Source organism: Lepus europaeus, chromosome 8, assembly GCF_033115175.1.
Source record: "Lepus europaeus isolate LE1 chromosome 8, mLepTim1.pri, whole genome shotgun sequence".
NCBI lineage: Eukaryota > Metazoa > Chordata > Mammalia > Lagomorpha > Leporidae > Lepus > Lepus europaeus.
This window is the reverse complement of record NC_084834.1, coordinates 17,918,472-17,945,102: the sequence shown is the minus strand read 5'-3', so window position 1 is coordinate 17,945,102 and position 26,631 is coordinate 17,918,472. Positions and strand designations below refer to the sequence as shown.

The 26,631-nt window shown below is 44.3% G+C and overlaps 1 protein-coding gene across 4 annotated transcripts in view; it reads right to left on the bottom strand.

Annotated features, from left to right (window-relative positions):
- Positions 1-26,631, bottom strand: part of PSD3 (pleckstrin and Sec7 domain containing 3) — a 611,013-nt gene that overhangs the window by 331,243 nt on the left and 253,139 nt on the right. The window contains exon 1 of one of the 4 annotated variants that reach the window (XM_062199436.1): positions 10,162-10,275. The exons of the other annotated variants lie outside the window; for them this stretch is intronic. The gene's annotated coding sequence lies outside the window, so the exon portion shown is untranslated. Of the gene's footprint in view, positions 1-10,161; positions 10,276-26,631 lie in introns of those variants that run through there. 4 annotated transcript variants of the gene reach the window in all.

Sequence of the window (26,631 nt, the reverse complement as noted above, 5' to 3'; positions counted from 1 at the left end):
AAAAAAAAGACACCACTAGTACTTCAATTTTAACAGGTTATTATATCCTACACAACTCTGAACCAAAAGGTGGCATGTACCAGGAGGAGAGAGGCAAAGAAGGGTTCTCCCAACACAAGGAATAACACCAGCGAGTCTCAGAGGCACAAAACTACATGACTTCTGCAGAGCCCTGCAAGAGGCCACTACAGAGTGTAGGAGAAGAAGCAGTTAAAAATAGGGGTGTGGAATATTAAGGCATGGGAGGAAGATAAAAAACATGACCAGATTTGAGACAATTAGTGGCACTATCAAAACTGATTAGAGGCTGGCACTGTGCCCCCGCCTGCAGTGCCAGCATCCTATATGGGCGCTGGATAGAGTCTCGGCTGCTCCTCTGTCAATCCAGCTCTCTGCTATGGCCTGGGAAAGCAGCAGAATATTGCCCAAATACTTGTGCCCCTGCACCTGCGTGGAAGACCCAGAAGAAGCGCCTGGCTCCTGCCTTCAGATCAGCCCCGCTCCGGCCATTACAGCCATTTGGGGAGTGAGTGGAGCAAATGGAAGACCTCTCTCTCTCTCTCTGCCTCTGCCTCTCTGTAACTCTGCCTTTCAAATAAATAAATCTTAAAAAAAAAAAAAAGGAATGATTGGACTAAAAAGGTGGTTATATGAGTTGGGATCTGTAAGGCACCTAAAACAGTGGCTGGCCAGTAAGTGTCTGGAAAATGTTAAGAGAGTGAGAGAGATGATGGACCACCACAAAAGTTCAGGTGGCAAGAAAAATGGACTCCATACAAGGTGATTAATACAAAGCAACAGAATGTAGTAGGCACTTTCATATGGGAAATGAAAGGAAGGGAGGCATCAAGGAAGACTTCCAAGCTTCTGACTTGGACAAAGGAGTGAATTAAAGTGACTTCAACCCATCTTTAACTAAGATAAACATAAGTCAGACTGTTTGGGGAAGAAGATAGATAATGTGCTTTGTTTTGCACACTCAAATTACTTCAGTCTCATAAATTCTTTATAACGTAGACAGTTTACACTTATTTTACAAAAAAGGACTCAAGGAAGTTAACAAGATATTCCCTAAATTGCATAATTAAAAGCTTCAGGCATTTAAAATTAAACTTTCCTAGTAAACTCCCTATACTAAAAAAAAAAAAAAAAAAAAAAAAAAAAAAAAAAACCTGAAAAAGCCATTCAAAAACACAGAAGCAATAAAGTTTTAAGGCTATATGGTAAGCCAGGAATCTTCAGATACATTCAGTCACCAATGGGTCTTTACTCTTCTTTCTACTCCAACCTCCATTCTCCCAGAGTTCTCCTAGGACTAAAAATGGTAAGTAGAACAGCATCATATCCCTCCTCAAAAACATTCTGGTGCCTACTAAATACAGTCCAGACTCAACAGCACAGTGCCTGTGAACTGTTCCAGCACAGTGTTGCTGGATTTGTTCCACTCAGCCCATCAACCTCAAGTCTCAACGTCTCCATGTACACTGTAAAGCCCCTTTGCTGCTAATATCCCTTTAGCTTCAAGTATCCTTCCTCCTTCCTGGCATTTAAAAATCTACCCACTCTGGGGCCACTGCTGTGGGGCAGCATGTTAAAGCCCCAGCCTGCAGCGATAGGAACCCATATGAGCACTGGTTTGAGTCCTAGCTGCTCCATTTCTGATCCAGCTCCTTGCTAATGCACCTGGGAAATCAGCAGAGGATGGCCCAAGTCCTTGGGTCCCTGCATTCATTTGGGAGATAAAGAAGCTCTTGGCTCCTGGCCTTGGATCAACTCAGCTCCAGCTGTTGCAGCCATTTGGGGAGTGAACTAGCAGATGGAAGACCTCTCTTTCTCTCTCTCTGTGTGTGTGTGTGTGTGTGTGTAACTCTGATTTTCAAATAAATTAAGAAATATATATTTTTAAAAAGAATCTACTCATTCTTCAAGGATCAAATCAAACAGCTCCATGATGTCCACAAAGACTTCTGATTGACATGACTTTATAATCACATTGCACTTTTTTTATGCTTCTCATAGAGCACTTACTTAGTTATGTGTTAAAATAACATATAAGATGTATTAGAAGATGCTACAAAGTTCAAAGAAAATCTTTCACTTTTTTTTTTAATTTGAAAGGTGGGAATACATAGAAAGGAGGAGGAGGAAAAGAGAGAGAGAGAGAGAGAGAAAAGAGAGAGAGAGAATGAATCTTCTATATGTTGGTTCACTCCCCAGATGGCCACAATGGCCAGTGCTAGGCCAGGCTGAAGCCAGGAGCCTGGAATTTCTTTAGGGTCTCCCACATGGGTGCAGAAACCCAAGCACTTGGGCCATCTTCCGCTGCTTTCCCAGGTACATCAGCAGGGAGCTGAATCAGAAGTGGAGCAGCCTGGTCTCAAATCATGCCCATAGAGGATGCCAGTGTCACAGGCAGACTTAACTTGTTATACTACAATGCTGGTCCCTTTATTACAATTTTGTAAAAACAAAAATAAACAATCAAAAAACCACTCTTCAAAAAGTCATCACCTCACAGGGCCTGATGGGAAAAAATTACAAGAAATTTTGCTCAGAAAACTCTAGAGACACCAAATCTCAGTAATTTTCTTTTTTTTTTAATTTTTTTTTTTTTATTTTTGACAGGCAGAGTGGACAGTGAGAGAGAGAGACAGAGAGAAAGGTCTTCCTTTGCCGTTGGTTCACCCTCCAATGGCCGCCGCGGCTGGCGCGCTGCGGCCGGCGCACTGCGCTGTTCCGATGGCAGGAGCCAGGTGCTTCTCCTGGTCTCCCATAGGGTGCAGGGCCCAAGCACTTGGGCCATCCTCCACTGCACTCCCTGGCCACAGCAGAGAGCTGGCCTGGAAGAGGGGCAACCGGGACAGAATCCGGAGCCCCGACCGGGACTAGAACCCGGTGTGCCAGTGCTGCAAGGCGGAGGATTAGCCTGTTGAGCCACGGCGCCGGCCCCAAATCTCAGTAATTTTCTATTGGCTGAAAGAGCCCTTTGAATCCCATAGGCCCCTCAAGCCCAGGGACCCAGCTATGCCACAGCCTCTGGATCTACATGTGCTATTGTTGAAATAAACCTAAGTACTATTTGGTCTTCCAACTACAAACTCTGAAGTACCGTATCTAAAGCAGGTGTACTCTGGGTGAATCTTCCCTTACAGCAAGTTTCGTACACTGAAGCTTTTGAGCATCTCTTATCAGCAGTGTCCCAGGAAGACACAAAGCAGATGCATAATACAACTTGTTTAAAAGAAAACAGCAGAAATTCTCTCTTGCCATCCACAGTAGAAAAACGACACTTAACAAGCATCCAAGCACACCATGACTATTACAGCATCAAATCATTTCAATTGGTGGCTTTTGAGACAATTGTTTTAAAAAGGAGTTAACTAAAGAATTTCAGGCTGAGAGAGTAACAAAAATTCTACGGCATAGCCCAAACTATTCCCTATTCGGTGCACTGTTCCCACGACCTGTAGACATGCAGGTACAGGCAGAGCATCCCTAATCTGAAAATTAAAAACTGGTTTCAGTTTTGGATTTTCAGATTAGGGATGCTCAATCAGCAAAATTTCAAAATCTAAAAAACTCTGAAATCTGAAGCTCTTCTGGTCCCAAGCAATTTGGATGAGGGATACTCAGTATGAACCTGTTTCCTATTTTAGGGTTCCTAAATCACACATTACAGTCTTTGAGCTTAAACCATCTGTGAGGGACAGAATATGGTATCTTGGGAGAAAGCTGGTACAATTTTCAATTATGGAAAAACGTCTACAGGAACCATTTACTGGGAAAGGAGCTATGCTGAAAAAACTCGGGGTGACAACAGGGCAAAAAGCAGAGAATATTGGATTGCCAGTCAGGAGAGCCAATGGGAGGCAATACAACGTGGTGGTTAAAGGGAAGCACCTGGGACCCACACATTCCACATTAACTCAGATTCTGGTTCTGACATTTGGTAGCTGTGTGATATTGGGCAAGGTGGTTAACTTCTCTGTGCCTCAGTTTGGTCATCTGTTAACATGGGACAGCTGCAGCACCTGAATGAAGTGCATGCAATAAGGTAAGTATTTTTGGTCTGGCTCTGAAGCCAAAGGGCTGCATGGCAAGTCACTTAATACCTCAGCCTCCTCACCTGTAAAACAAAAGGATTAAATGCAAGTCCTTGCCCAGCTCCAAAATGGCTCTAAACTGAAATACAGCACTCCACCAAAAAAATCTGCCAGAATCAGCAGTATCAATTTGCTTAACTTTTATGAGTCATATACTAATTTTACATAAAAATCAACTCAGTCAGCATATATTGGTTTTAATTCTCAAAGTTCAATATATCAGATGGCAGTTTTCTTCATAAACATTTAGTATCAATAAAGGAGATACAGAAAATAACCAAAATGTGTTTGGTCTTCCTGCTTAAACTCAGTTCTAAGTTTACAAAACATAACAGAATTAATATGGTGACATAAAAAGTAGAAGCATGAGAAGGAAGATAACTTAAGAATAGCTGAAAGTGCATGATAATTTTTATCCATTCTGGAATTCTTGCATAAACTAGTATTATCCAGGCTCATGAAAAGCAAATTTCCTTTTGCCAACAAAACAGCACCAACTTTTTCTACACACTCTTCCTTGGTTTTTCCTCCTACTGCCCTTTTTCATTCTGGCTTTCTAAATTATGGTCTTCATTATAGGTGGAGTTCTTGGAAGTTATGAGCCTGTCTGGCATTACAGATGCTGTAGAAACCCAGTGGACACATTATCACAACCCAGAAGAGCCAAGAAATCAGAGGATAAAAGCATAAGACACAGGGTTCCGTTTGCCTTCATGTCCAAGGCTGCACAGAGTTCATTCATGTATGAAACCCCTTGCGCTCCAGTAAACAAATCAGTCTTTCCCTGCAGTTCTCCACAGGGTCAGAGCAAGGTAACACTAGACTGGGCACAGGCACACCCTGTCCTCTCCCCATCGCCCCTCCGAAGTCGCTCATGCTACTACCTCTACAAATTAGGGTGACTCCCTGCAGCTGCTCCAGATTGCTGCTAAATGCCAAGCACTGTCCTCAGCCCTCTTCTTATCCATTCATTTAGCAAACATCTACTGAGTAACTATTTATGAGTCAGACACAATGGCCAACTAGGCAGATGTGCCCTCTGGCACTGTGTTTTGAGATGATTTTTTGGTTTTTTTTTTGACAGGCAGAGTAGACAGTGAGAGAGACAGAGAGACAGAGAGACAGAGAGAAAGGTCTTCCTTCCATTGTTTCACCCCCCAAATGGCCACCACAACCGGCACACTGCGGCCGGCGCACTGCGCCAATCTGCAGCCAGGAGCCAGGTGCTTCCTCCTGGACTCCCATGCGGGTGCAGGGCCCAAGCACTTGGGCCATCCTCCACTGCCTTCCCGGGCCACAGCAGAGAGCTGGCCTGGAAGAGGGGCAACCGGGACAGAATCCAGCTCCCCAACCAGGACTAGAACCCGGGGTACTGGCGCCGCAGGCAGAGGATTAGCCTAGTGAGCCGCAGCGCCGGCCTTGAGACGATTTTTAAAAGTAATCATAATAACGTTACTTTAAAGAAAATGTGGGGCACAATAGGAATACGCAGTTGCACACAAACCCTCGTCTGTGGAAACTAGTATTTATGGAGAAAGTGACATTAAAGTTGGCACCTAAAGAGGAGGATGCTGGGGGTAACCAGGAATGCCCCCAGGCAAGAAAACACAGAAGGAAAAGCAAAAGAAGTTCATTGTGGTTGGAGCCGATGAGATGGTGGTAAGGAGGTGCACAGAACAGAGCAGGCACAAGATGCAGACAGTTAGCAGCTGCCACACTGTGAAGACTTGGGCTGGCATCACCACCCACTTAATATTCCATTTGTTGAAAACCCATTTTCCAACTGCCTGCAATAATAGAGAAAGATCAATTATTAGAAAGTAATCTGAGGGCCGGCGCCGTGGCTCAACAGGCTAATCCTCCGCCTTGCGGCACCGGCACACCGGGTTCTAGTCCCGGTCGGGGCTCCGGATTCTGTCCCGGTTGCCCCTCTTCCAGGCCAGCTCTCTGCTGTGGCCAGGGAGTGCAGTGGAGGATGGCCCAAGTCCTTGGGCCCTGCACCCCATGGGAGACCAGGAGAAGCACCTGGCTCCTGCCATCAGATCAGCGCGGTGCGCCGGCCACAGCACACCAGCCGCGGTGGCCATTGGAGGGTGAACCAACGGCAAAGGAAGACCTTTCTCTCTGTCTCTCTCTCTCACTGTCCACTCTGCCTGTCAAAAATAAAAAAATAAATAAATAAATAAATAAATAATAAAAATTAAAAAAAGAAAGTAATCTGATAACCACATCCATGACATGGTACTTTAGTACTAATAAAAAGAGGACACTCCAAGAAGTTCATTGGAAAATGGAATTTTATTTTTGATGCAACGAAAATGAAATCATATGTGCATGGGTTCTTCAAACATTTCATAAAATAAGTATTATGAAAAATGCATGGGTTTCAAAACAATCTTGCAACAACATACTCATCTTTTAATCGTTTTTTTTTTTTTCACAAACTCTTCAAAGTACCCTTTTCATGTTAATGGAGAAGACCTCATGTGCATTTTAACAGGGTCTCTCCAGAGTCACTGAATGCTTTGGCCCTGGTGACTATCAAGTGAGAATGTCAGGCTCCAAGACAAGCCAGTGGAGAAAATCTTTTGGGTCAATATAGGTCTTCCACAAACTTCATTTACCTATAATTTCTGTGTAAGTTGCCAAAGCATTCTGATTAGTCAGAGTAATTATCGCTAGCAAACTACAACAGTGTAAGACATGTACTACATTCCAATTGTTATTTTCCGCATTCTAAAATATACAGCCAAAAAAAATTGAGAAAAAAAAATGAAAGGAAGAGACAGAACAGCAGAAATAAAATAATTACTTGCAGATGTTGTAACTGTTTAAATACATTAAGTAAAAATGTTAGAACTAGGGGCAGCTGTTTAGTCCAGCAGTTAGGATGCTGGCTACGATGCCCTTGAACTACCTAGGAGTGCCTGAGTTTGATATCCGCCTCCAGCTTTGTGTAAATGCCATCCCTGGAAGGCGGCAGTAATGGCTCAAATAATTGGGTCCCTGCAACCCATTCTGGGCTCCTGGCTCTGGCTCAGTCCAGCCCAGTGGTAGGCATTTGGGGAGTGAACTAGCAGATTTTAAAATTATAAAAATAGCTTTAGGCCAGTGCCGCGGCTCAATAGGCTAATCCTCTGCCTTGCGGCGCCGGCACACCGGGTTCTAGTCCCAGTCGGGGCGCCGGATTCTGTCCCGGTTGCCCCTCTTCCAGGCCAGCTCTCTGCTGTGGCCCGGAAGTGCAGTGGAGGATGGCCCAAGTGCTTGGGCTCTACACCCACATGGGAGACCAGGAGAAGCACCTGGCTCCCAGCTTCGGATCAGCGCGGTGCGCCGGCCGCAGCGGCCATTGAAGGGTGAACCAACAGCAAAGGAAGACCTTTCTCTCTGTCTCTCTCTCTCTCACTGTCCACTCTGCCTGTCAAAAAAAAAAATTAATATAAGGAATAGTTAGAAAATACAGTTGAGAACAATTCCACCAAGAGTAAAATTTACAAAGTAGCTAGGAATAAACCTAAGAAAAGTACTGGACTAAAAGAAAGAAAGCTATAAAATTTTGCTGAGGAATAAATGAGAACCAAATAGACACTATGCTCCTGGAGCAAATATTGTGAAAGTATTATTTCTCTTTTGAATCTAGAATGTAATACAATTCAAGAAGCACATAAAATATAAAACCATAAAGGACTAGAAGAAAACACACAATATGTAATTTCCCCACAGGAAAGGCATTTTTAACCTTTACACTAGCAGAAATCATGGTTTGACAGATTTAATTACATGGCAACACCCTCAAGCAACATTAAAATGATAAACAGAAAAAACCCCATGAGACAAAGGACAAAACTATCCCCTATACGTAAAGGACTTTCATGTACCTCCAGGAGAAAGAGGAACACAGCAAACCAAAACACGAGCCAGAGGCACAGTGTGGAACATTCTCCTGATTGTGTCCTGGCTACAGAAACCTCTTCAGCCCCAACCCTCGGAAGTTACTCGTCTCAAGTGTCTGGTCTCAGCTGACTACTGCAGGAGTGACCAATGGATGGAATCCACCCAGGAGCTTGCTCATTCCTAGAAATCGGGCATACGGATATCCATGGCACTTGGATTTTGATGGGTATCTGAACTAGCTACAGGCTGGGTAAAGTAAGGGCTGACATAAACGGCATGGCAAACCAAAGCCAGCTGGAATGAAGAGCTATGGGATAAGCAACAGGGTGGAGATGGCAGAGAGAAGCAGACCTCCAGTTCCTGTGTCTGGAAGCTCTGACTTTCCATTCCGTTCTTGGACATAACCCAAGTGCCTGTGGTATCTAGCCAATTGAAACTAGTTCAAGTCGGTTTTCACTGTAACCAGAGGCCCAACCAAAACATGTGAGCAGGCAATTCACAAAGAATCGGACAAGTGGAAAAATGTCAGCCATATCAAAGAAGTGCAAGTCGAGGCATTTAGAGTTTTTTCAGCTGTCAAATTGGCAAAGATAAAAAGGCACTTAGGACATGGGCGTGAAGCTGAGTGGTTAAGCCCAAGTCCTATATCAGAGTGCCTTGGGTTCTAGCACCCACATCTGGCTCACCTCCAGCTTTCGCTAATTCGGGGAGGCAGCAGGTGAAGGCTCAAGTGACTGGGTTCTTGTCACCTACGCAGGTGACCTGGATTATCTTCCTGACTCCTGGCTTCAGCCTGGCCCAGTCTCCCATTTGGGAAATGAGGCAGTACATGAAAGCTCTGTAACCATCACTGTATCGCTATCTCTACCCGCCCGCCCCCACCATGTGCGTGTGTGTGTGTGTGTGTGTCTGCCTCTCACAAAAAGAGATAAGACAAAAACCATATTTACACAAGGCACAGTGAAGGATGGAAGAAATACAGGTGTTCATACCCTGGAAGGAAAAGTGCAAGCTGAAACATACGTTCTTGTTTTAATAACTCTTAAAAATGTACATGCCCTAAGAGGCAGCGATTATGCTAGTAAGTTTTTACTTTTAAGGAAATAATTATTAATAAATACACACAAAAATTACTTAGGAGTATTCACTGCAGTGCTATTTACAATAAGAACACAAAAGAAACAAAGGCTACCTACAAAGTTTCTCAAATATCACTTCACTTTCATGACTTTTTGCATATCCCTGTACCTCATGTACTGATTAATATTCTCCAAGATAGCTCACGATGTTTATGTCATCTACTCTTCCAATCAGCATTTACCGAGTGCCTGTCAAATGCCAGGAACTACTTCAGGTACTGCAGACTGACAAGAACCCCTGCTCTTGTGGAGCTTACACTTGAGGGCACAGGCAGTAAGTGAAACGGGCAGCAAGTTCAGTTACAGGGCTGAGAAGGGAGGCTGAGAAGGGAAGCTGGGAGTGGCGAGCGGAATACGAGGCTTTGGTTGGAGGAAAGCAGGTATGATTTCAGAGAAGGGAGCCGAGCAAGTGCGCAGCAGAAAGCAACCTCTGTTTCATTCTCTTTCTTTCTTTCTTTTCCTTTTTTTTTTATTAAACTTTTATTTAATGAATATAAATTTCCAAAGTACAGCTTATGGGTTACAATGGTTTCCCCCTCCCAAAACTTCCCTCCCACCCACAACCCTCCCCTTCCAATCACATCATGATTCATTTTCAATTCTCTTTATATACAGAAGATCAGTTTAGTATATATTAGGTAACGATTTCAACAGTTTGCACCCACATAGCAACACAAAGTGAAAAAAAATACTGTTGGAGTACTAGTTATAGCATTAAATAAGAGTATACAGCACATTAAAGACAGAGATCCTACATAATATTTTTTTAAAAAATTAATTTTCTATGCCATTTCCAATTTAACACCAGGTTGTTTTTTTTTTTTCATTTCCAATTCTCTTTATATACAGAAGATCGATTCAGTATATAATTAGTAAAGATCTCATCGGTTTGTACCCACGCAGAAACACAAAGTGTAAAGATACTGTTTCAGTACTAGTTATAGCATCACTGCACATTAGACAACACATTAAGGACAGATCTCACATGGGATGTAAGTACACAGTGACTCCTGTTGTTGACTTACCAATTTGACACTCCTGTTCATGGCATCAGTAATCTCCCTAGGCTCTAGTCATGAGTTTCCAGGGCTATGGAAGCCTTTAGAGTTCGCTGACTTTGATCTTATTCCGATAGGGTCATAGTCAAAGTGGAAGTTCTCTCTTCCCTTCAGAGAAAGGTACCTCCTTCTTTGATGGCCCCGTTCTTTCCACTGGGATCTCACACACAGAGATCTTTCATTTAGGTCTTCTTTTTTTTTTTTTCTTTTCCATGGTATCTTGGCTTTCCATGCCTACAATACATTTATCTATTTATTTAAAAGGCAGAGTTAGAGAGAGAGAGGGAGAGACATAGAGATCTTCCATCCACTGGTTCACTCCTCAAATGGCTGCAATGGCAGGGGCTGGGCCCACCCTAAGCCAGGAGCCAGGAGCTTCTTCCAGGTCTCCCAAATGGGGGCAGGGGCCCAAAGACTTCCATCTTGCACTGCTTTCCCAGGCACATCAGCAGGGAGCTGGAATGGAAATAGAGCAGCCAGAACTCGAACTGGTGCTGCTATGCCACAGTGCCAGCCCCAGAAAGGAACCTTTGGAAAGGTGAGGAGGAGGAGCAGGCCATGGGATGCTCTGAGGAGAAGCTCTCCAGGAAGAAAGGAAAGCAGAGGCCCAGGGCCAGAGGCAGAAGCAAGCCTGCTGTGGTGTGTTCACTGACAAGCAAGTGACAGCTGCACCTGAGGCAGAGTGAGCAAGAAGAACATGAAAGCCTAAGTCAGGAGATACGGGGCACAGAGCAGGGCCAGGATCATGTAGGGACCTGCAGCCATGCTAAGAACTTGGGCTTATACTCTGGGTGAGATGGCAGATCAAGAAATGGGTAAAAGACTGAAGTAGGGCACTGTGAAAAGGGTGTTGTAGAAAACCGTGGTGGCTCAGATCACAGCGGCATCAGGAAAGGGAAGAGTTCAATTGTGAATAGATTTTGAAGACAGAGCTGACCAGCTGACTGGTGTGCAGGACCCTGGAAGTTTAGTGATGTCACTTTCATGTATTCCCTACAATTATCCCATGTACCACCAGTGGTATCTATGTCAACACTATACTTTGAGAGGTACTCATTTTAAATAAACTGTAAACCACATACTGTATAATATCAGACACACATTAACTTGTGCACACACACACATATACACACAAAGGCAGCAGATACACATACCAAAATGGTGACAATACTAAAATAGTTTAGTAATAAATAGATTCATTTTCTTTATGCTTTTCAAACTGCCTTCGATAAATACATAATTCATGTCTGTAAATCAAATTCCTTTTGGTATTGGGTTTAGTACGCAAGAAAATCTCATTCAAATCAAATTCTTTTCGATCAGACAGCCAAGCTGCTGACTATACATTCAGTGGGAGAGCAGAGATGAGGATAGAGGCCTACAAGCAGGGGTGAGAAGGTACGCTCAGAAGCCAGAAACTCACCCCAGACAGCACATGCAGAATAATCTTAAAACCTAACAGGTGCAAAACACAAGATGCAGAAATAAAGCGTAGGCAGCAAATGTGAAACGCTCTTGAACCAGCTACGGTCAAGCTCTTGGCCACTCACTGGGGCGGGGGCCAGCTGCCTGCTGAGACCACACAATATTAACAAGCACTCTCAACACATGCCAATCTATGACGGTATATTTTATAAACTACTCAAATGCTTTCATGTCAATGTCATTTAAGCTATTATCAAAATAAAATAAACATTAGTATGCACACATAGGGTTCAAGAGTTAGAGGGTAAGAGCAAGTTCAATAAAAATCAGAGTAGCCTCTAAGAGAAATTGAGCATGCTGCTTCTCTCAGTTCTACTAGTGTAATTCTTTTAGGTAACTGCATTAAATGGAGGTTTTTAGGTCAAATCATTTATGTTGATGTCTTATCTCTAACTAGCAAAAGACTATAAATGAGCTCAGTAAATGAAATGAGAGAAAAAATTCTAAAAGCATTCTGGTCATCTCTGAGGCTTTCAAGCAATTCTCTTCCTTGTTTAAGAACAAGGATGACATTACACTAAGCTCAATCAGATCAACAACTTGTTTTATTCTGGAGACACTGTGCTGCACATCAGGCAGACGGCTCCCGGGCAAGGTGATAGTCACTCTGGGAACAAAACAATGAGGACTGTTCTAAATACCTGTCATGTATAGACACGGCTCTCCAATCTCTCTATGGAAGACGTAATTGCGCATGGTTTTAAGTTATCCCATTTATGAAATGATTCTATGGCTTAACCAGTCACTAACAGTGTGAAATGATGCAACACCATCTGACACTGCGCACTTGGAATTCACCTCACGGCCTCTCACACAACCCTCTGCCAACAATGTTAGCCTTAGTTTTGATTTCAGGGAGGGCTATGGCTCCATGATGTGACCAGGAAACACTAAACATGAAAAATTACCCAAAGGGCAACAAGAGACCTTGAATGGAACCAGTCTGACCCTCCCTTCTTTGTCTCTTCTGCTCTCCAAAAGCATTTTTGTGACTAATGAATGTAAGTATCATTACTCAAACATAAAATTAAAAAAAAAAAAAAAAACAAAAAAAAAACAACACCTAACTGGAGTTGGGGAAGCTCTCTTAAGGAAACACAAACCAAAAAGTTCCATTCAAAATAACGTACAATAGGGGCCAGTGCCGTGGCACAGAGGCTGCCTGCAGTGCCATCATCCCATATGGGCACCAGTTCCATTCCCGGCAGCTCCACTTCCAATCCAGCTCCCTGCTAATATGCCTGGGAAAGCAGTGGGGGATAAGCCAGGTACTTGGGCCCCTGCACCCATGTGAGAGACCCAGATGGAGCTACTGGCTCTGGCCTGGCCCAGTCCTGGCTGTTGAGATCATTTCAAAAGTGAACCAGCAGATGGAAGATCTCTCTCTCTCTCTTTCTCTCTAACTCTGCCTTTTAAGTCAATCAATCAATAAATAAATAAATCTTTTAAAAAAAGTTCAATAAAACAAAAAGCCCTCACCGTCCTTTCACCTGTTGCAGTTAACATGTATGTCAAAAGGCTGTGCAATCGGCCTTGTGTGTTTTCCCAGACATCAAAATCAGTCTCTGAACATTCCACAAATGGGTTTTCCCCATTCCATACTAATGGAACGGGAGACCGTTCAAAACTGACCTTGAAGCCAGCAGCAGGGAGAGGCCTCTGGAGAGGAAACGAGCTCTCAAAACACCACTTCCTGCACTCAGCTATCTCCCACCCAGCTCCTGTTCCTGCTGAAGAACTGTCCAAGCTGCCACGAGACCGAGATGGGAGTGCACACCCCACTCCTGACAAGGGTTCTCACTGGTCACTTTAGCCATTCCCAGCGTTAGTAGTTCATCAGAGCTTGCACAGAAGAAACACTCCTAGCCCAAATGCATTTTTTCCACAGAATTTTTAGATAGAACCTTAAACAAATGTTTCTCTGTTTTTGAAGAATACTGTATAAAGCAAGAAAGAGGAAAAGCATCCGAAACAGCAGGGCAAAGCTCTCCTTTTAAAAGACTCACTGCTGAAAGGTAAACTTCCCTGGCTTCCCTTGCAGTCTGTTTGCTTTTCTTTACACGACTCTACAGGTGGAGCCTGTTCACTGTGGGAAAGGCAAGGGGCGTGACAGGCTCTGGCCAGCACACAAGAGGCCTGCTTTGAGGAGAAACAGTCCTGCAATGGAAGCAGGAGCCGGGCTTACTCACCCTGAGCAGAGCTGGTGTCCTCAGAGGGTTTCACAGCTCAGCAGAACACCCCACTCATCCCCAGCATCACCCCTGCAGCCAACTCCACACTGCGCTCGGGTCTCAATGGAGTTGTCCTGCAAGGGCCTTACTCATCACACAGAGCACAGCTTGGCCACAGCTCTCCCATGACACTGTGATGACACAGAGGCGCGCCACACGGTGCCTTCCCTGCCTCCCACAGCCCATGCAGTGGACTGACAGATGTGGCGGTTACTTAGCAATCCTTGCTGGTTATCTCACCCACATCATTCACACAGACAGACAATGCAGGGCCATCCTTCCATAAAAACTCTTCCCTCCTCCCACACACTGCTCAATGCCACATCATAATTTACATTATTACATGGAGGAACCAAACACTGGGTCGTGCCTAGGAGGAAGCAGTCTTTCCACTGCTTTTAAGGATCTGACTGATGATCCCTTTGTCTTCTGGGCCTGGAGTAAAATTACTCCACAGCATTTCAAGGCAATATGACTGCCAAGAGACTAAGGCAGAAAAGGGTAGTGAGCACTATAGCCCACCTGAGACTGTTCCGCCTCAACACTCTAGGTAGCTAAGCCTCATGCACTCCATCACTGTGAGGAAGTCAGGGGAAGGAGGGAACCCCAAACTGAAATGCCTCTAACTTCAGTGGTGAGCACACTGGCCTCCCAGAGATGACCTAGGGTTGGGTATACATAGTCCAGTTACTTTGAATGAACTCTAATGGGTCTGCTCAGGCTGAGACAAACATTTCAGTGGGATTCATAACAGACTCAATTTCTTTCCACTTCCATTCAAAACACACAAGTAAAAACAACAGCTTATGTTAAACATCAAGCACTTTCAATAGTCCAGAGAATGTCCTCAGGCTTTGACAGGCATCAACCCATTCAATCGTCACAACAACGCTGTACAGCAGGTATTAAAGTTTGCATGTGACTCATCTGAAATGCTCAGGACCAGAAGTATTTCAGGTTTTGGAATTTCTTGAATTTTGGAATGCTTACATAGACTCTACCAGTTGAGCATCCCTAATCCAAAAATTCAAAATCCAAATGCTTCAGTGTGCTGCAGTGTGCAAAACTGTTTGCACACTCTATCAACACTAAAATAATTTCTGATTTTAGAGCATTTCAAATTTTGGAACTGCAGATTAGGGTTGCTCAACATGCATTAATACGTCCACTTGACAGATGGAGAAAATAAGGCACAACTGCTAGGTTCCAAAGCTCACATGGAACAGCAGGACGGAGCTGGGGCATAAACCCAGGTGGCCTGGCTCCAGAGAATAACCTTGACCTGTTTTTGTGTGCTGCAGGAGAGGCCAGTGGGGCAGTGAATTCAGGTAGGGGAGCTGGCAGCCTAAACAAGAGTGTTTAAAGCTAGCTCCAACTTCATTACCAACTGTGTGACATTAGACAAGGCAACTCACTTCCCTGGCCTCAGTACACCCATCTGCATAATTGTGTGTGTGTGTAGGGGAACTACATGAATGTCCCTTCTACTTCTAAAATTCCACTACAAATTACTATGCTTGGAATAAAGTTATTAGGACAGTATGTGCTATTTAGAAAGTACTAAAACAAAAGCCCAAGTAGGGGATAGAAAGCAGAAGAGACTTTCATAATTACTCCTGGGTAAAAATCAAGTTTACAACCAAAACTATCTAGTGAATCTATGGCCCATGGCCAGCAGTGACAACTCATGCCCAAGGCAGTCAGGTAGGGTAAACGCCAACTGGACAGTTTACGAGACCAGCTTACTTGTTACAGCTTGTGAGTGTGGATACCTGTGTGCGTGCACGCTCATGTACTGCACAGCAAAGGAGGGAGAAGTGTGTGGTGCATGCCTAGGGAGGCCCAGGAAGCAGAGCTCAGCGACTCCCCATTCAAACTTCTGACATAGTAGTTCTAACTTCAATCAGCTGATAGAACTCTTGAGTTCTCTGAAACACTTTATTATTTTAAAAAGTGTCTGTTGTTGAAATGAACACACAGAATTTTAAAACCCACAAACATAAAGGAATCCTCCTTACCTGTCTTGAGGAGCAAGAGGTCTGGGTGTTCCAGGTGGGAATGGAGAGGAGCTGCAGGCAATGTTTGTGCTGGTGAGTGGGTGAGTTCCCTGGGCTGATGCCACTCTTGCCTGATTGAACTGACAAAAACAGAGGTGGAGACCCCCATCTGCTGCTAACAGGAGCCAACCACTCTCAGGAAGCCTCAGAAAAGGGGCGCAAAGGGATTTTCTGATTGGAACTCCCTCCTCTCCCACCAGAGGGAGAAACCCCAACTGAATGTCTGGGAATAACAAAATGAACTTCAAAGTATGAACTAATAAGGATCCCTGGTCCTGTACTGTGTTCAACTTAAGCCTACTCTATTTCTTTTTTTCTTTTTCTTTTTCTTTTTTTTTTTTTTCTTTTTTTTTTTTTTTTTTTTTTGACAGGCAGAGTGGACAGTGAGAGAGAGAGAGAGACAGAGAGAAAGGTCTCCCTTTGCTGTTGGTTCACCCTCCAATGGCCGCCGCGGCCGGCGCACCACGCTGATCCGAAGGCAGGAGCCAGGTGCTTCTCCTGGTCTCCCATGGGGTGCAGGGCCCAAGTACTTGGGCCATCCTCCACTGTACTCCTGGGCCACAGCAGAGACCTGGCCTGGAAGAGGGACAACCGGGACAGAATCCGGTGCCCCTACTGGGACTAGAACCCGGTGTGCCGGCGCCGCTAGGCGGAGGATTAGCCTATTGAGCCGCAGCGCCGGCCAAGCCTACTCTATTCCTAAAGATCGTGGCCGGTGCCTCGGCTCAATAGGCTAATCCTCCGCCTTGCGGCGCCGGCACCCTGGGTTCTAGTCCTGGTCGGGGCACCAGATTCTATCCCGGTTGTCCCTCTTCCAGGCCAGGTCTCTGCTGTGGCCCGGGAGTGCAGTGGAGGATGGCCCAAGTGCTTGGGCCCTGCACCCGCTTGGGAGACCAGGAGAAGCACCTGGCTCCTGGCTTCGGATCAGCGCGGTGCGCCGGCCACAGCGGCCACTGTGGGGTGAACCAACGGCAAAAGGAAGACCTTCCTCTCTCTCTCTCTCTCACTGTCCACTCTGCCTGTCCAAAAATAATCATAATAATTTAAAAAACAAAGATCATGCTCAAGACCAAAGAGGGAGAGAAGGAAGACCCCCAAGGAGAAAGGCTGGCCTCTAGTCACAGGAGTAGAATGACCAAGGAGGGTCTTTCTCTGCTGTTTTCAGAGCCAAGAATCCAGTAAGACTTCACCATCCCCTTGCATTAAACAGTATTACAGTTCTCAGAGCAGCAAGCAGGACAGGCCAGGGGCTGGGGATCTAAGGACACCTCAGTATGCTAAGTGAGGCCCACAGCAGAGCAGCCCAGACCAGAGCCCCAGCTCCTCTACACAGCATGGCCAAGTGAACTCCCAGAGTCAAAGCTGATGTGACATTTTATAAGCCTCATGGGGGACTGAGGCTACCCAGAAGTAGTGCAGCATAAAAGTGCCCTCATCAAGCCGGCGCCACGGTTCATTAGGCTAATCCTCCGCCTTGTGGCGCCGGCACACCGGGTTCTAGTCCCGGACGGGGCGCCGGATTCTGTCCCGGTTGCCCCTCTTCCAGGCCAGCTCTCTGCTGTGGCCTGGGAAGGCAGTGGAGGATGGCCCAAGTCCTTGGGCCCTGCACCCCATGGGAGACCAGGAGAAGCACCTGGCTCCTGCCATCGGATCAGCGCGGTGCGCCGGTTGCAGCGCGCCAGCCGCAGCGGCCATTGGAGGGTGAACCAATGGCAAAAGGAAGACCTTTCTCTCTGTCTCTCTCTCACTGTCCACTTTGCCTGTCAAAAAAAAAAAAAGTGCCCTCATCAGTGGCTCAGCTGGAAAAACCTTTTTTTATTCTCTTTCAGAACAATCTAGATGTTTTGCTTTGTTTTAAGATGACTAGCTTTCACAAAATTGTATGGTTATGCTAATATAGACTTTGTTACTCCTGAGTCAATGATAGCTCTTTAGCAAAAACTCCAGATAAACAGATTGCAGGGTATGAGCACAGTGACTCCAGAAAGCCTCATGCAAATGCTCCTCCACTCTTCCCTTTCGCCAAAACACGTGGCACCAGATTTTCCTATCACCGTAACTTTCATAAGGAGACATTCAATCTCCAGGTTGTTTCTACCAGTGAATATACTGCTTGACAAGCCTGTGTCTCTGTTGTAGCTGTTAATACACAAGAAATCATCAGAAGGAAACAGGAAACCATCATCCAAAGTTATTCCTCTAGATAGACAAGTTCTAGCATAGGGGATCAGAATTACCATGCCTGAAAATCTGAGCAAGAATTTATTATTTGAATTTATTCACGTTCTTTTACCTCCCCTCCCCCTTTATATAATAAAGTAACACGGTATTAGGAAAAGCCCCTCCTCCCTGGAAAGGCACAGCAGAGAGCTCTTGTGTAGTCTTCTCTCTCAATGTCAGCTCTGGGATACAACTTCAGTCCTAACCTAGGGCCTCTCACCCCATAGCACAAAACAAAGGTACACAGAATAGAGCAGAAATAGAAAAGGAACAAGTATGCAACACCATCCTGTGTTGAGAATCTGGGCTTTGTGATTTAGGAAAACAACAAAAAGCATGGGAAAACACAGGAATACTCAGGTATCAATGATGATGATGACAACGATATTGACATTCACTGTGTGCTCAATGTTTCTGGGCACTGTGGCAAGCACTCCATCAGCATTCTTTCAATTGCTCCTGGTAATTCTAGAATTACTTCTGGTTGCAACAGCCAGGCTGAAGCCAAGAACTCCATCCAGGTCTCCCACGTGGGTGGCACAGGCCAAGCACTTGGGCCATCATCCACTGTCTTCCTAGGCACACTGACAAGGAAGCAGAGCAGCCAGGACTCAAATCAGCACCCCAATATGGAAGCTGTCATTGCAACTTAACCTGCTTCACCACAATGCTAGTGCCCATAAATATCATTTTTGTTTGTTTGTGTTATATTCTTTTTTCCCCCAGAAACATTTTATTTAAGGTATACAAAATTCATGCATTTCAGAAATACAACTTTAGGAACACAGTTGATTCTTCCAGCCATACCTGCCCTCCCATCCCCACTCCCACTCTTCTTCCTCCTCCCTTTCTTATTCTTATTCTTATTTTTTACTAAGATCTATTTTCAGTTAACTTTATACACAGAAGATTAACTCTATACTAAATAAAGAGTTCAACAAATAGTATGAAAAAAAAAACTGTTCCTCAGAACTTTTTTGATTTCTCTTTTGATTTCTTCTATTACCCACTATTCAATCAGAAGCATGTTGTTCAGTTTCCATGTGTTTACATATGTTCTATAATTCTTTTTTTTTTTTTTTTTTGACAGGCAGAGTGGACAGTGAGAGACAGAGAAAAAGGTCTTCCTTTTGCCATTGGTTCACCCTCCAATGGCCACCGCGGTAGAGTGCTGTGGCCGGCGCACTGCGCTGATCCGATGGCAGGAACCGGGTGCTTCTCCTGGTCTCCCATGGGGTGCAGGGCCCAAGGACTTGGGCCATCCTCCACTGCCTTCCCGGGCCACAGCAGAGACCTGGCCTGGAAGAGGGGCAACCGGGACAGGATCGGTGCCCCAACCGGGACTAGAACCCGGTGTGCCGGCGCCGCAAGGCGGAGGATTAGCCTAGTGAGCCGCGGCGCCGGCCTCTAGAATTCTTGAGTTGCTGATTTCCAGCTTCATTCCATTGTCGTCAGAGAAGATGCATGGTATGATTTCAATTTTTTTTTTTTAATTTGCTAAGACTCGCTTTATGGCCTGGCACGTGGTCTATCCTAGAGAAGGTTCTACGCACTGGTAAAAAGAATGTGTATTCTGCAATTGTTGGATGAAAAGTTCTGTAGATATCCATTAGATCCATTTGGTCTATAGTGCTGATTAACTGTTGTTTCCTTGCTGGTTTTCTGTCTGGTTGATCTGTCCATTGCTGAAAGTAGTGTATTGAAGTCCCCATTACTATTGTATTAGATTCTATGTCTCCGTTTAGATCCCTCAATATTTCTTTTAAATAGCCAGGTGCCCTGTAATTAGGTGTATATACATTTATTATAGTCATATCTTTCTGTTGAATTGATCCCTTAATCATTGCATAATGCCGTTCTTTGTCTCTTTTAATAGGTTTTGTGTTAAAGTCTATTTTGTCTGATATTAGGATGGCTACACCAGCTCCTTTTTGGTTTCAGTAGCATGGAATATCTTCTTCCATCCTTTCACTTTCAGTCTGCACATCTTTGTTAGTGAGGTGTGTTTCTTTTCTTTTCTTTTTTTTTTCTTTCTTTCTTTTCTTTTTTTTTTTTTTTTTACAGGCAGAGTGGACAGTGAGAGGGAGAGAGACAGAGAGAAAGGTCTTCCTTTTTCCATTGGTTCACCCCCTAATGGCCGCTCCGGCGGCAAGCTGCAGCCAACGCACCGCACTGATCCGAAGCCAGGCCACAGCAGAGACCTGGCCTGGAAGAGGAGCAACTGGGACAGAATCCAGCACCCTGACCGGGACTAGAACCCGGGGTGCCAGCACCGTAGGCGGAGGATTAGCTTAGTGAGCCGCGGCACCGGCTGAGATGTGTTTCTTGTAGGTAGAAAATAGATGGGTTTTGTTTTTTAATTCATTCAGTCAGTCTGTATTTTTTTAACTGGAGAGTTGAGGCCATTTACATTCAAAGTGACTATTGATAAGTAATGGCTTGGCCCTGCCATTTTTCCATAAATATTCCTATTGTTTATTTTGTATTTCCTTTGTACTTTTACTGCAAGATTTTCTGCCTTTACCTTCTTTCATAGTGATGACCATGTTTCTGTGTCTCTGTATGTAGCACATCTTTAAACATCTTTCGTAAGGCTAGATAAGTGATAACAAATTCTTTCAATTTCTGTTTGTTATGGAAGGTTTTTATTTCACCTTCATTCATAAATGAGAGCCTTGCAGGGTACAATATACTCAGATCATAGTTTTTTTCTCTTAAGAACTGAAATATATTTTGCCATTCTCTCCTGGCCTGTAGGGTTTCTGATGAGAAGTCAGCTGTGAGTCTAACTGGAGAGCCTTTGAAAGTAATCCAGAGTTTCTCTCCTGCACATTTTAGAATCTTTTCTTTATGTTCTACTGTGGAGAGTTTGACTACAATGTGTTGTGGTAAGGATATTTTCTGGTCATGTTTATTAGGAGTTCTATGTGCTTCCTGTACTTGGACATCCCTTTCTTTCTCCAAATTAGGGAATTGCTGTAATTGTTTCACTAGAAAGGTCTTCTAGTCCATTCTCTCTTTCCACGCCTTCAGGAACCCATAAGACTCATTCTGGGTCGTTTGGTAGTATCCCATAAATCTCCTATACTGTTTTTTAATTTTCTAACTACTACTTCTTCTTCTTCTCCTTTTTTTTTTTTTTTTTTTTTTTTTGCTTTTGGTTTGACTGTAAAATTTCCAGAGATTTGTCTTCTAACTCGGATATTCTTTCTTCTGCCTCACCAAGTGTGTTGTTGTTAAGGCTTTCCACTGCATTTTTTATTTGATCTACTGAATTCTTCATTTCCAATATTTCATCTGATTTCTCCTTAAAATCTCAATTTCATGGGAATAAATATCCTTTAACTCATATTAATTATGTATCATTATCTAAGAGAAATAATTTGCTAGAGGAAAAAATAACTATAAGTGTTCTGATAATTCTTTTTCAAATACAAAGATATTAAAAAAGGAAGTTCCCTTCCTCCCGAGGTTTCCTGAGAGCTCTGAAGAGGGTGGAATTTTCTATAAGTTGATCTCTTCCTTACTCTAATTCATGTTTATATACACAATGAGGTAGACACACCATGTGTCCTCCACCAGAAACTTGAATGCTCTACTAATGACTCCTAGTGGATAACAACTTCTCTCTCTTTAGTTCAAGACCTTCTATGTAAACAACTTAAAGGGTACTTTATGTTAGCTAAAGATGATTATCTTCCTAATTCATGGTTCATAGTGGTCTATACCCTTGAATTTAAACTACATTCATCCTGAATCACTTCCATAAAAACACATTCTGAAGCTAGAAAAACCAAAATAGAACACAGTGGGTTTGTTTGAAATTTCATCCAAAACCCTTACTCCATCTTAAATAGAATACACTGATTTCTCTGGGAAAAAATAATATTACTGAAAATTTGGAAGCACAAAGACATTAACTTATGAGGCAAACTGTTCCCTAGAAGGACTCCTTAACTATAAAATATTTTAATTAGGAAAAAAAGTAGTACAGACATATTCCAGAATAAACTAGTCTGCACAGCATTGACTTCGGGTATAAAGAAAATGACGTCATCACAGGGTTGAGATCTGAAACAACTGTTCTATACAAAGCTGATTACAATGCCCAGTTCATTGCAAGTCAGTAGGAAAGGCTTTGCTCTCAGATCTAGGAGTGCACAGCCATGGATAGCTCCAAGAAAGTTTAATTCACAAGCTGGCCTGGATTTTCTAAAATCTTGTTATTTTAATAGAATAAAATTGTATCTCAAGGGTAACGGAACTCTAAAGAGAAAAAGATTGTGAAGTAAAAATAGGGTATCTTGTACATTAGAATATTTCTTCAAAAGCAAACAGCACACATTATTATTATCATTCTGGTTTGAGATTATATACTTCCTGGAAGCTTACAGCAGGTGCAAAGACAACATCTTGCAAAGGACAAGGAGGGGAGAGGCTGGCCCATCATTAGAGAGCTGTGGAAATCCTGCAATCTCCAAGAATAGAAGGATTCCCCTGGCCTTGGGCAGCTGACCCATTCCACTGATGTGGCTCTGTGTCCCCAGAGTTAGCAACATAAGCAGGGTGATTCTCAAACTCAGTCTCAGGAACTACCACAACAACAGCATTTGTTATGACACAAACAGGTGCGCAAGTGGGGGCTGCTTGAGCTCTCTGACCCTCCCATCCTCTCTCATCACCACATCAACTAGGAAATGGCAGAAGAAAGAAGCTCCAATCATAGAGGCACCTAATCTAAGACTTTGACAGGAGGGAACACTGAAACTACTATGAGGGAACAAACATAATAAAAGAATTCCTCTGTGTCTCTGTTGACCAACAGCATAGATACTAAATGCGTTTGTAATAAGCTCCATTCGTGCTAACACCATTCGCTGAGCCTAATGGATGGGGCAGAGTGGCAGCCCTAAATGAAGAAAGAATGTATTATAAACTTGAGGGGCAACTCCCAGCTCCAAAGTTGCCCAAACATTGAATCAAAAGAAGCAAAGAGGGTTGAACTTCAGGTGAAGTGGTTAAAATGCCTCTTGAGATGCCCACACCCCATAATGGGAGTGCCTAGGTCTGAATCCTGCTCTGTTCTGGATTACAGGTTCCTGCTAATGCACACCCTGGGAGGCAGCAGGTGATGGCTTGAGTAGTTGAGTCCCTGACACCCATATAGGAGACCTGGATTGAGTTCCCAGCTTCTGGCTTTGACCTGCTCAATCCCATTCTTTCAAGGTATTTGGGGAGTCAACAAGCAGATGAGAGCATTCCCATTTTCTCTCTTTCTCTCTCAAATAAATAAGTATTAAGATGGGAGGGGGGAGAGAAAAGGAAAATGAGATTTTTCAGATTCCCTCACCACAGAAAATATTCACAATAAGCCACTCAATTCACTGGCTTGACCATTTCAGCAAGGATATAAATATTTGGAATCTCATTACCTAGAAGGCAAAAGCAAATATTTCCCTGGAAAAACAAAGGTATTCTCTGCTAAGCCTTACTTCCAGGTTCAAGTCCCCGGCAGGTCCTCCAACCTGAATGCCAACAGATATTTAACACAGCTGTGGAGCAGTAAATGCCACTGTGGTTTTTATTAAATGTTGGATTAAAATGTAACACTTGCATATTTTAAGGGGTGCAATGGAACTTTTCAATACATATACAACAGCTTAAAACAACCACACCAGGCAACTAGCTTTTTCCGTGTCCCTTGTTTTTTCTTTATATTTGGAGCCTACCAGCTCCTCTCTAACAGTTCTATAGACAGAATATTAAACACCATTGGGAGCCAGTCACCCCACTATGCTGCAAAACACCACAGTGGCTTTTTGAAGAAAAAACAAAGCAACAGAAAAGGAAGGTTGTCAGAAAAGTTCCTACAGCGCCCTGCCAATGGTCCAAGTGAGTCCAACTGCTCTTGTGGAGGAAAAGCCAGAGATTTTTTTTTTTTTTGAGGGGGGGGTGCTCTTGGCAGAGTGTACCAAACCCTGCTCACTCTTTGATAAACAAATGCCAAAATCAGTACACTGACCAAAAGGAACACCCATTTTAAAACACCATGTGGTAACCTGGGCTTAGTGCTCTCCCCACATTAAAAGACAGACTTTGCATTCACAGAGGTCACAGGCATCAGCAACCCCTAATTGGTCTTAACTTCCTTTTTCCCTCACTCCCATTCATCTCTAGAGGTCTTATAATGAGGTAGGAAATTATGGGCTCTGGAAAAAAAACAACCCTAAATATTGTCTGGCCTAAACCTCATTGTAAAGATGAGAGCGGCTCAGAAATGGGTAAGGCGACACACCCAGAGTCACAGAGCTCATGGAAGTACAAGAAACCCGGCTCCAGACCGCCAACCTCGTGCTGTCCTCTTCTGATCCAAGGGGAGACCATTTTTCTCCTAAATGTGGGGCCTACAATACCCACATCTGGACAACTTGGACTGCAGAGAGAATTACATAGCCTTTTACCTCCTACATTTCAGCTACTATGGCTCACGCTTCTGCCTTATGAGAGGAGTAAAACTCTCTATTAAAGGGAAAGGGAGTGGCCCGCGCCATGGCTCAATAGGCTAATCCTCCGCCTGCAGCGCTGGCACACTGGGTTCTAGTCCCGGTCGGGGCGACGGATTCTGTCCCAGTTGCTCCTCTTCCAGTCCAGCTCTCTGCTGTGGCTTGGGCCCTGCACCTGCATGGGAGACCAGGCTTTAGATTGGTGCAGCGCGCTGGCCATAGCAGCCATTTGGGGTGAACCAGCGGAAAAAGGAAGACCTTTCTCTCTGTCTCCCTCTCTCTCACTGTCTAACTCTGCCTATTCAAAAAAAAAAAAAGAAAAAAAAAAAAAAAAGGGATAGGGAAGACGCAACCATGCGTCACTGCAGCCAAGGGAAGGACACTATAATCGCCTGTCCCTGTGCTCACCTGTCTCTTAAAGCTGCAATTAAGGTTTCACAATGAATGTTTCCTATCAGCCAACTCAGATGAGGAAAGGTAGCTGATGGATGCTGCTTCCGTGGGAAGAAAAGTGCAAAAACCAGGCTATGGAGGCGGCCAAAGACTGCAGAAGGGAGCACATGCTCTCCCCGCACTTGCTCTTCCCTTGGTCACTGGGCAAGTGATGAGCAGTGTTCCTAACCTTTGGGGTAGTCTATCTGCTCCAATTCCAGGCTCCTCACTGCTTTTCAGTCTATCCTTTATGAAAGAGCCTAAGCAGTCACAAATAGCTAATCTCAAGAGGCAGAATTAGTACAAATTAGTCGAGTTGAGCAACGGACTTCCGGGGCTGGAAATACACTAGTGAATTATTTAATAAACTTTACCTTGCAGGTGAGTAAAGAAAAGCTTCAGAAAGAAATTGAGAGCTTAAACATAGATAGAACTAGGGCCAGGGCCCTTGTCTTTCAACTCTGAGCACAAAGCTCTTCCTATGACACAGGTCATTGCGGATGTGCACCATCCACAGAGCAGTCTGGAAGCAACCCCTTGGACCATCAGAGTCACGTTGGCCTTACATGTGCATTAGCCCCACATGTACATTGGCCTCAGCAACATACAACGTAAAAGTCCTTGTCCAGCGGTGGCTACTGAAGCTCACAAAATACAACATGGGTTGGACAAGCAACAGGGGAGGTATGAGCGAGATAACTATTTAGGGAAAAGAAAAGATCCACAACAAGCAGAACTCTGAAGATAGAGTAGAAAGGAGGGGAGGAAGGCAGGGGAGAGAACACACAAGGCAAGAAGGCAGGTGAAAAGGGGCAGCATCCGGCCCAGCAGTTAAAATGCCACTTAGGACACCCACATCCTGTGTGGGAGACCCTGGGTTCAAGTCCCAGCCCCACTCACTATTCCAGCTTCCTGCTAACACACACTCTGTGGGAGGCAATGGCGATGGCTCAAGTGGTTAAGTCCCTGCCACCTACATGGGAGATCTTGACTGGGAGGTTCCCTGCTCTAAGCTTCATCCTGCCCTAGCCCTGGATGGTACAGACATTTAGGCAATGAACCAGTAGATGGGGAAGCTCTCCTGTCTGTGCCTGTTTCTCTGCCTTTTAGATAAATAAAATGAATAACTAAAAAATAAAGCAAGCAGGTAAAAAGACTGGCATTAAAGCACCGGAAAGATAGCTAGCGGTCACATGCACACAAGGTTCTGAGGAAACAAGATCCCTAAGGTCTGTTACTGTCTTTACAATGACACTTACTCTACAAGTTAAGACATAGCGAATACAATTTATTTAAAAACATTTATTTGAAAGGCAGAGACAGAGATCTTCCATCCACTAGTCCTTTCCCCAAATGTCCACAACAGCTGGGACTGGGCCAGGCTGAAGTTGGGAGCCAGGAATTCCAGTAAGGGTCTCCTACATGAGCAGCAGGGCCCAGATTACTTGAGCCATCACCACTGCCTCCCAGAGTCCACATTTGCAGGAAGCTGGAGTCAGAAGTGGAGGT